Source organism: Chenopodium album, chromosome 22 (assembly GCF_948465745.1).
Source record: "Chenopodium album chromosome 22, dcCheAlbu1.1, whole genome shotgun sequence".
NCBI lineage: Eukaryota > Viridiplantae > Streptophyta > Magnoliopsida > Caryophyllales > Amaranthaceae > Chenopodium > Chenopodium album.
This window is the reverse complement of record NC_137855.1, coordinates 32,901,160-32,910,457: the sequence shown is the minus strand read 5'-3', so window position 1 is coordinate 32,910,457 and position 9,298 is coordinate 32,901,160.

Sequence of the window (9,298 nt, the reverse complement as noted above, 5' to 3'; positions counted from 1 at the left end):
TTCTCTTTGTTTCATCCTTCTTTATTATTCCTTTCTTTCATCCTGTATCTATATTGTTTAACTAGTCTTAAACCCGTGCGACACATGGCTATTTAATGTATTCTAATAATTGTATTTGTATTTGTATTTTTGCCTAGTATTTCAATTTCATGTAAAAATAGGAGAATATATTTTATTAGTAGTGTTAAATATATAAGTACTCTGAATTTTTAATAGTAGTGTTAAATAAGTTCCATATTTTAAAATGAAATTTTGTTAGAAACCTCCTTTTAAAAGCATTATTTTGTGAAAAACCTCCTTATAAAAATATTTTTGTGCGGTTATACCTTAATCAAATTTTTTTTAACAAAATCATACCTTTCGACGGAAAATGGGGTTTGACTCCGTTTTCAGCTGTTGACTTCAACGGAAAACCACCTAATCTAATGTTTCCCAAAATTTTCCAAATATTAACCCACCACCAAAGACTAGCCACCCGACCCACCCCCACCTGCCAGCCATTATAACACCCCAATAATTCTCCCTTTTCCAAACCACTTAATTTAAATAAAATAGTGGAGAACCATTGACATGTTACCGCCACGTGTTAAAACGTTAAGGCTTTATCAAAGTATTGCAGAGGAAAACCAAACATAAGTCTGTAAAATAACACAGTTTAGAAAACGAATGAGCCAAAGCTTACAAATTGGAACCATAAAGGCCCTTATTTAAAACCAAACCAATAATCAAAGTCCAAAACATAAATGAAATAACAAAATATAAATAAGTTCAACACAAGAATCGAATACTCTCAACCACACCAAACCCTTGACAATGCGTATGTCAAATCCCGAACTTCACATCATCAAGATAACCTGTGTGATACTGCTCCCCATTAATACAAGTATAATAATTGGATCATCACAGGGTCATTGAAAGGCGAAGTCCATGACCAAAGAAAACACACACAAAAGCACGCAATCAGCAAAGCTGAGTACATACAAGCTACAACGTACAAAACCTAGCATGCTCAATTAATTATAATAAATAAACATACAACACGAATTCATTAATCAAGACTCCACACTTAGACAATTCAATTGACTCAACATACTTACTAATTAATTCCGAACACTTGACTCTATATTTAATTTAATTAATTTAGTTTGGAGTAAGCAATAGACGAGGTTGTCCAATCCACCAAATCATTTTGGTCCCAAATGACCATTTGAAATAAAAGTTTAGCGCGATGCAAGAATGGGCGCGACTCCATTCTCACAAAGTTAGTCTAGGATCCCATCTAACTTTCATTATAAAATAAAATGTAAATACCAAAAGAGAAGAGGACATGTTGATCAAACAAGCCTCGAAAAGCCACGGGCTACCACTGTGTACCCCAACCCATAATTGTCAATACTCTAGAAGTGCATGCTTTCCAGAGTTTTATTGCTCATCCATGTTTCACTTTACGTGATTACAATTTTAATTAATAGCCGACTCATTCAAGAAGACCATACATAACAATCATACATCAATTCACTTTTAATCTTATTTAGGACAATGGTGATCACATCACAAGTTGACCTTTAATTCCATTAAACTTTCAAATTATCCAAAATTGTTGAACATAGTCAACCCACCTAGCCATTCGGCTTAATCCACCTTTACTCAACATACTAACAAGTCATGATTGAGTAATAAAATAAATAAATAGCAACCTTGTGGAATAATTAATAAATTCATTCCACTTAAACCATTCAATTCCAATCCTTTAATAATCCAAATATGGTTAACAAACCAATCCAATAAAATTATGCTTGTATCAACATTCCATACAAACATTTAATCCGATATAATTCAACATGTTTGCATCCATAAATCCATACAAACATAATCGATTCACCAAAACATGTTTCATAAACATAAGCACATGAATTAAATCAATGTCAACCCAAACAATTTCCATCTAAGTGTTCCCTAATCATGAAACTATGTTCTTTCCTTTTGATAACTAAACATGATACTACTTATAACGAAGTAGACATGTACGTACCTCGTATAAACAATCCTTTGTGCCACTTTTAATCACTTAAAATTCTCCTAGGGAATAATCACTTCCTAGAAAACAACCAACAATTAATATTACTGTAGACACCCATTTGTGTCTCCCCAAAACCAAACCCAGTGATGAATACCTTTCGCGTCGAATCATAATCGAATGAGGTAAAAGTGTGAAAAGTCAAGTGTTGCGGTTAGTTTTTATTAAAATTCTTTTCTTTCTGTTTTTGAAAATCCACTCTATTTTATGAAAACGTTCATTCCAGTTTAGTTTGGTCCATGATAAGGGTCCAATAATAGTGTAGTTGGATGGGGCTTGAAAAGACCTTTCCAGCGATATATTATAAGCCCAATTCCGATGAATAATGAGGAAGTTATGGCCAAAATACTAAACTGGGCCCATACCGGATTTTACCTACGACCCAATGATCATGAGGAGGGTCCAAGGGTTTAATCCTATTCCTAAACTAATTAGGATTGATTAGAATCTTCTATAAGTTTCTAAAATATCTTAATTATCCTTTTTTGAAAAGATAAGATCATAGAATTTGATTTAAATATAAACTTTCCTTTTTATAAAAATTTCCTAATTCTATTCGGATTTAAACATGTTCGAAGACAGTCAGATATTATTTTCGTGCCTCATATTTTTTATCCAAAGTTTATATGGTTGGATAGATCTTGAAATTATCTTTCCAATGATATATTATAATATTAATTCCGAGCTATAACGAAATAGATTTGAAAGGAATACAAAACTCTATCCAAAACTGAAACCCTTTCACTATTTCGGCCATATCTTTTTATCTGCAAAAGATTTTATTCTGATTCTAATTGGGTTGGAAAGTAGACTTCAAGAGCTTTCCAACGACATATTATGTGACTTATTTGGACTTCTAGATCAAAAGATATGATAAAAACAAATTTGATTTAGGTAACTAGGGTCAAACTAGGGTCAAAAGCATCCGACAGAGTGGAGTTTTATTCCTTATCAAATTCTATGATTTTCCGGACTTTTTCCTTATAAATAGGGTCCGAACCTCTGTTTTCATTCATCAACTTTCATCAATTCTCTCAATCAATTCTCTCAATCAACTCTCATCAATTCTCATCAACTCTTCCTTAATTCTCTCTTTTCTCTCTTGAGCAATATATGCTTTCTTTCTCCCTCTCTTTCTAAACAAGCTTTTTCACAAACAATATTCCGCATTCACAAGACTTAGAATTACTTAGCCAAGTTCGAAGTTGCCTTCGCCCTAGACGTGCAAGGGTTGATATTTTCTGAGGGTTTGGACCAAAACTAGTCAAAACTTTATTTAATTTGATTTCAATTTAATCCTTTAATTGTTCTTTATTATTTTCATTGAAGTTTACTAACTTGTGTATTTTGTTATTAGAAAGAGGTACGAGGCTTCAAAGTATGTAATCTTATTACCCTCTTTCAATGTAGAAAGCATGTTATTTAATGTTTAATTCCTAGTATCATGTTAGGATGTATTTAATTCCTAGTATCATGTTAGGATGTTATTTTATGCTTTCTAGTATCATGTTTAGAGTGCCTTTATTCTTTCTAATATCATGTTAGTACCATGTTAGGTTAAAACTTCGTTCTTTATTGTTTAGTGACATGCTAGGAGTTGTTATTAATCTTATTAGTATCATGCCTAGGATCTTGCTATGATGTTTAAGCTTTATTATGCCTTATCGTGTTATTATCGTTATTATTATTTATTGGTTTATTATTATGTTGCTTGATATATTCTATTGTTATTGCTTGATCACGCCTTTTATGCAGGTTTAAAGGGAATTTGTACTTGAAATCACGCTTAATAAGATAATTAATAATTTGGTTTAGGATAATGTGATTTTAACTCAAGTGATCGCCAATAATAGTTTTATTTGTGCATTAATATTCAACCAACATAGATAAACAGGGTAGGTTTAATATAATGTTTGTATGTTATTCGAAAAGCGCACATGAATACGAGCAGAACAAAGTAGAGGCCTATTTGGGTCCTTTCTTTTGTAGATTGGATTCGTACCCTCATCCCCGGACCCTATTTGGTTCAAGACCTTATGGAGTAGTTGATGGTCCTTTTGGATTGTCTTTTGGGTTTACAAGTTCCTAAAACTTGTTGGCGACTCTTTTTGCTCTTTTTCTTTCCCTTTGGAACGCCACCGTACTTTAGTGTATGATCACAGTGGGGTTCAAGTTTGGGGTTATCATAATGCTTGAAATATTCCCTACACATACCCTTCTAGGATTTTAAGGATCTTCAAAACCCTCAGGTTGTATCATATACACTTCCTCCGTTAAGAACTCATTCAAGAAGGCGGTTTTGACATCCATATGCTAAATTTCGTAATCGAAATTAAATACGCAGCAATCGCTAGAAGAATCTGAATGGACTTAAGCAGTGCTACTTGGGAAAAGGTTTCATCATAGTCAATACCATGAATCTGTCTATACCCTTTTGCAACCAGTCTTGCTTTATAGATGTAGGCATTTCCATCCTTGTCTATTGTAATCTTGTAGACCCATTTTCAACCAATGGGTTTTACCCCATCAGGTAAGTCTACTAGGGTCCACACGGCATTTTTAGACATCGAATCCATTTTGGACTTCATGGCCTCTAGCCATTTCTCTGAGTCAAGGCTCGCCAAAGCTTACTTGTAGGTTGCGGGTTCTTCATTCTCCAATAGAAAGATTTCAGAATCCTCTGTTAACAAAACCTCAACAAACTATTTGTTTTTTATTCTGGCATACCTACGTGGGGTAGGAGCGACAATAGAAATGTTCTCTTCAACTCTTTGAAGATTTTCGCAAGAATTAGATTCAAGTGGGACAATAGGAGTCTCGCTAGTCGAATTGCTTGCTCCGACGCATGATTAGTCAACTCATGCGCCCTCGCCTCTGATGTCGTGTTATCCACATCCATTTGTTGCTCGTCTCGAATTTCTTCGAGAACTACTTTACTCTCACTTGACTTTGCAGAAAGAAATTATCTTTCGAGAAAGACACCATCGTGAGCAACAAACACTTTGTTATCTTCGCGATTGTAGAAGTAATACCCTTTTGTTTATTTGCGATAAGCCACAAAGAAACATTTATCTGATTTAGGGTCAAGTTTGTCGCTTTGTAAATGTTTTACATAGACTTCATAACCCCAAATCTTGAGATAAGATAACTTTTGAACTTTTCCAGTCCATAACTCATATGGTGTCCTCTCAACTGCTTTGGACGGGCTTCTATTTAGTATGTTCGCAGCTGATTCTAATGCATATCCCCAGAATAATATGTGAAGATCAGTAAAGTTCATCATGGACCGAACCATATCTAGTAAGGTCCTATTCCTCCTTTCTGACACACCATCTAACTGTGGTGTCACTGGAGGGGTTAACTGCGAAAGTATTCCATAATTAATCAGATGTTCGTCAAATTCTTGAGTCAAATATTCACCACCACAATCGGATCGTAGTGCTTTAATTGTCCTCCCAAGTTGGTTTTGTACCTTATTCTGGAATTCCTTGAACTTTTCAAAGGATTCTGACTTATGCTTCATTAAATAGATATAACCATACCTACTTAAATCATCAGTAAAAGTAATGAAGTAGTTTAAACCACCTCTAGCTTTTGAACTCATTGGTCGACATACATTTGTATGTATAAGGCCCAAAAGGTCACTAGCTCTTTCATCTTTTCCAGTAAAAGGTAATTTGGTCATCTTACCTAACAAGCATGACTCACAATTCTCAAATGATTCATAATCAAATAAGGTTAGGAGTCCATCCTTTTGTAATTTCTGGATGGCGATTGGTTTATATAACCTAACCTACAATGCCATAGATAGGTTTGGTTTGATTCATCTGTTTTGCGCTTTTTCTGATCAACGTTGTAAACATGAGCTGTATAATCTAAGACATACAAACCATTAACCAATATTGTGTTAGCATATAACATATTTCCTTTGGAAATAAAATAACATTTGTCTCTTATTTCAAAAGAAAAACCTTCAATATCTAAAACAGGAACCGAAATAATGTTTTTCGTAATTGTTGGAACATAATAACAGTTATTAAGCACCAAAATAAGACCAGACGGAAGTCTCAGATGATAGTTTCCAATAGCAAGTGCAGCAACTTTTGCTCCATTTCCTACTCGAAGTGTGACTTCCCCTTTCGCTAACTTCATACTCTCTTTAAGGCCCTGCATGTTATTAACAATGTGAGCATCACAACCGGTATCGAATACCCAATTGCAAGAGGAGGTAAAATTGATTTCAACAACTAAAACATAAGGTTACTCCTTACCTTCAGTTTTCACTGGTGTATCATGGGGGACACCCTGGTACGTGGAAAGACCATCAACCGCAATAGAAGCATTCGCTTCCTCCCTTCTACAATTACTCCCCAGTACGGTTAAGCAATAGGTTGACTAATGTCGAGCCCTCATCATTATGAATTAGCTTGACTAGATCAAATCCATCATGGAGTGAGAACAAAATAGTATCATGTGCAGATTCATTATCGAATAGCCTCCCTAGGATATCCATCTGATTGAGTAATCCAATCAGTTCATTGACATGAGTCCTAACATACTGACAAAGGATGAGTTTCTTAGCCATTTTCTTACAATGAATATTGTAAGTCTCAAACCTTACGCTGTCAGTCCAGAAGTAGTAGATATGAGGGATCGAATTAACGACCTCTCTTACATTATAATCGTTGATGCCTCCACTTCCTAATGCCACTTTGACAGATGGCACGAAGACTTTCATGCAGATTGGTCAACTCATAGTTCCTAAACCTTCTTTTCCAACAAGTTGGAATAGATTCCAATACGAGATTCCTAATTTTCACTGTATCCGAAACATGCCTTTCATGAGTAAAACCAACTGTATACCTACTCTTAATGGGTATATATAAACGAGCTTCGAGCTTTTGGCTCTTGAGAACCTTTCTCAGCTCTTTTTCCCATTCCCTGAAGTTTCTAAGATTCATCCTTAAATTAAGTTTGGTTGGCAAAATAGTGTTGTCGTTAAGGTTATTCACCTACAAACAAAAACAAAACAACGCAAAGTTCAATAATTATGTTTAATAAATTTAAAGTTCCATAGGCGATTTAAATTTGGTAACTTTAAAACACTTCATTCAATTAAATGATCCCAATTTGAATTAAGTGATTCCAAGACCCTTTATTTGTGCAATAATTGACCGGACTTTGTCCCTACCATCAACCATTACATTTTCAAGGTGAGTAAACTCTTTACATATTACAACTCTAGTAATTCTTGGTTGAATAATTAATCATCACATGTTTAATTATTACCCTGTGCTTCAAGGTTCTAAACTCTTTAGCTAACCTTGTTGAGTACAACCAATTAAAATTGTAAAACTTGATTTAGTCCAACTCTCCCAAGATATAAAAAGACACCCAATTTTGGCATGACCTATCATAAATATCAAAGGTTTATCAGGTTTTTAATTGGAAAATGGGACCTAGATTCATTATGTTTGTGATTAATTAAGTGAACTCTAGCGCATCATCACAAGCATCAATAAAATCTAATATGCATAGAATGCATAAATAAAACATGACATAGTATGGCCCCTTAGTCTTAAGAAAACTAATAAAGCAAAAAGGCTCTCACTTGAATCTTCATGGATCTTATCCATTTTGTTCCTTTGGGTCTCCACTCCGTTGGCTTCTTGGATCAATTGCAACCTGTATAAATATTCTATCCTATCTACAACTTAATTAAGATAAAATAAATTACAAAATACTTAACGGTACGCAGACCGTATTTAGATTACAAAAATACGTCACGATGCGCAGATCGTATTTAGAATCTATGGGCCATACTAGTCTATATATACATATAGCAATAAAAAAATATCATATATTATAAAGTGTCATATAATAAATCACTCACCGTGCTTTCCTAAACTACAACAAATGTTCATAATTAAGAAAACATGGCTCCTAAATATCTCATATTTTAATTCATTATTGCAAATAGATAATATCATATATTATTCATGATCAATCATAAAATATCATATATTCTATTTAAGGTATGAGATAGAATCAAATCATATTTTAATTATAGAAAATAAATCATATTTATTTTCAATGATTATCCTAACTAATTTAGGAGATTTTATCCTAATTGTCTAGCCAATCACAATATTTTAAATCAATTAATATCCTAAAATAATTATTGGATAATCATATCATTTATTCAATTATTATCCAAATAGAATCTCTTGCTCCATAATTATCCAAACTTAACATTTGTTGTGTTAATACTATTAGATGTTGCTTATTTATATTATTGTTATTGCTTGATCACGCCTTTTATATAGGTTTAAAGTGAATTTATAATTGAAATCACACTTAATAAGATATATGATTAATAATTTGGTTAGGCTAATATGATTTTAATTCAAATGATCGCCAATAATAGATTTGTTTATGCATCAATAATCAACCAACATGAAGTAAATAGGCTTAGGATTAACCTAATGATTGTATGTTAATCGGAAAGCGCACATGAATATAAGAAGAATAAAGTAGAGGCCTATTTAGGGCTGGTTCAATCTCTTTTAAGTTGGATTTGTACCATCATCCCCGAATATCCAGTCATGGTTCCGGACCACTATGGAGTTAGCGATCTATGTGACGTGAATGGGGTGTAACCTTCTCACCTGTGAACAGTTTACAAGTTTCTAAAACTTGTTGGCGACTCTTTTGCTCTAGCTTCCTTCCCTTTGGACTCCACCATCCTTAAATGCATGATCACAGTGGGGCTCAAAATTGGGTATTTGAAATATTCCCTACAGTTAAATATTCAGAGGGTTACTTTTTTAGCTTTATGAAGGATTTATCAGGGTTACTTATTAATTATAAGAACAATGTAGATTCAATTTAGGGTTAATATTTACATTATTTACCTTGTAATTCGGGATTATATACTTGGATTACTCTGTTTCTGCTTTCATCTTTTAGATCGAATACTTGATTTCTGGTTTCAATTTCCAGATTCATTAACGAACTTTCAATTTCTTCGATTTCCATTGATTCACACCATTGATTCCTGTGAATCTGTTAAATTTTGCGATTCTTTTGTCATTGCTTGATTTTCTAGAAATAAATTGATTGATTTTAGATCAATTTAATCGAGCTTGCCATCTCTATTAACTGTGCCCTCATGCACTTGACCCCCGCTGATCACGTACACCCTACCTTCTGGCTTGCCAT